Below are 2,500 nucleotides of genomic sequence, written 5' to 3'. Positions count from 1 at the left end.
TGCGCGACCACTCCTATCCCAAACCAACAAAGCATGGTGTATCCTAAGTGTTCGGTACAAGCACACCACGACGGGACACATTGAACGGTTCAGCGATCTCTCTGCACTAGTGGAAGAACTCCAACGTGATACGGGAGACATTGCTCTAAACCGAACGGCATCTCTGCGCGTTTACTTGACGCACCCCAACTTGGTCAACTGTTGGACTTTTTCGTAATCACGGCGGGACACATTGAACGAGCTCTAACGGATCTCTGCACGCATGGAACATGGTGGCGGGAATCATTGCTAGAACCGAACGGCGCCTCTGCGCGATGTACAAAGCCCAACAGGAACCTCGTATCGGCTGCCGAGCCGGAGCTTGAACAACTTGGACTTTCACCTCTAATTTATATCAACTCACCACTCCCCGAGGGATCCGCAGAATTGCTTCTGGGTCCCGTATCGTTATTGCGATTCGTGTTTGCATTACACTACATTGAACTATTCCAACTTGTTTATCCGCATGGCGAACATTTGCTGCATAGAACATTTAAGTTCCACTTCGCTCTCCCCTACGTGGGTCTGAGCTTCGCTCTCAGGGAAAAAATATGCCACATTTGGTAGGGAGACCCGGTTTCATCACGCTTTGTGCCCTGCACCATATATACCCTCATAAATTTATTCATTGGATTAGATCCAAGGAACACCAGATCATGCACCACTACCCATTATAGCTCATCGAGCTTAGCGTGAATCCTTCGGGTTTCCCTAAGAAGTTCGATTGGTCTTGCAGAGTTTAAAGACAACGAAGCTTAGTTTCAAGCAATGGTTAATATACGCGTATTCAAAACCCTTAGCTGTTACAACTTTTTACTAGAAACCATCACGACGAAGTCTTTGGGTCCGTAGACCCGTGATGTACTGCTCCAGGGAACGTTTTGATAGGGTGGAAGCTCAAAATCATAGGTTAAAATCATCGGCAGAGCCCACCAGACACCACTTTTGCTTCATTAGTTCGGACTATAGGCATACGACGATTTTTATCGCGGAGGGACGTATGACCCAAACGGGGGCTTAATGACCCACTGCCACTGCAAACCATGCTCCTACGACTAAATAGAGGTAAAAACTACGATTTGGTGCAATCTTCATGTTTGACCTCGTAGCAAGGTACCCTCCCTATAGTAGGCAATGAACAAATGATCATAATCCCAGGAGGGCAAAAATGGGAACCCGAAAGGAAAGCGCTGTTGGCGCGCCTAAGCTACTGGCCCGTAGAGTAAAAATGGTACCCCCAACAAAGTTGTCGATTGACATTCTGATTGCACTTTTCATCATCTAGGGTGCGTTCCTTACACGTTTTGAGGTGTTTTAGCGAAAAACATGTTTTGAGCCACACGAGCTCTCCGGCCCGTTCGGTGCACATTTTTGAAAAAGCTAGGGAGCTGCCCCTAGGTTCGGGGTGTCACAAAATATTGAAAAGTGGTCAAAAACCGCTATCCAGAATCGGATGTAGAATCATTAGACGAACTTAAAATTGTTCTACAACCCCCAGTCCGACGCCTCGTATTCGAGATATAGCACTTTGTAGGTCTGACCGAGCAAATTTGTACTGAAATGTATGGCGGACATGTTATTCATTAAACAACATTAACTTGCATCGTGCCCTACTTCATCGGCACAGCTACTATCGACTATCTATTGTTGAAATGGATTGAGTTTGACCATTTTAGCTCTTTTCTTATGCCGTGCACCAACAGTGTGTACCGATCAGGGAAAGTACACTACTTACGCGTTCATGGATGTATATGTTGGTACAAGTTGCCGGTCGGAATAGCAGTGCACCAAAACTGTGTACCGATCAGGGAAAGTACAAGACGGAGGCGCAGCCCGAGCGTACGCGTTCATAGATGTCCATGTTGGTACAACCTACATGTACGTACCTTGTTTTGTATCAAAAGTTCCAATAAAGTGTTTGTATGCTTAAAATGCTTATCTCAACCGGTCACCTTTTGGCCTGCCCTTTTATAGACAGAAACCTAGAACGATACTCGCGATGTTTGTGTTTTCCATTCGCCCGGGACGACGAAATGAGCTCTGTGCACATCGTGCAGAAAACTGTCTCCTCCTCGTATGTTTTTGTCCCTCCACGCATATAATCACCCACATTTGTGTTCAACACGGACGGCGCAGCCCGAGCGAACGCGTTAATGTTTATGTTTGTGCACACTAAAGTTACAATCCTAGGATTTGGTTATTGCGTCGCAGTGCCCGACCGTCGCGGACACCATTCTTGGACAAAAGTCCAAGTACGTAGAGTACATTCCCTAGGTATGTGCCCGTTCGTGACTTTCGTTGCGTGCTTACAGACACGCTTGGGTATGTTTACCATACAAGGTTTACTAGGAAAACCTGGGAAGGACGCTTGCCCTCCCGTCGCGGACACCATTCTTGGAAAGAAGTCCTGGTACTTAGCGTTCTTTAATGTACTTGATCAGTTTGTATTGCAATTGCTTTG

Source organism: Anopheles arabiensis (assembly GCF_016920715.1).
Source record: "Anopheles arabiensis isolate DONGOLA chromosome X unlocalized genomic scaffold, AaraD3 X_pericentromeric_contig0030, whole genome shotgun sequence".
NCBI classification, from domain to species: domain Eukaryota; kingdom Metazoa; phylum Arthropoda; class Insecta; order Diptera; family Culicidae; genus Anopheles; species Anopheles arabiensis.
The sequence above is the reverse complement of the archived record's forward strand: the minus strand, read 5'-3'. Positions refer to the sequence as shown.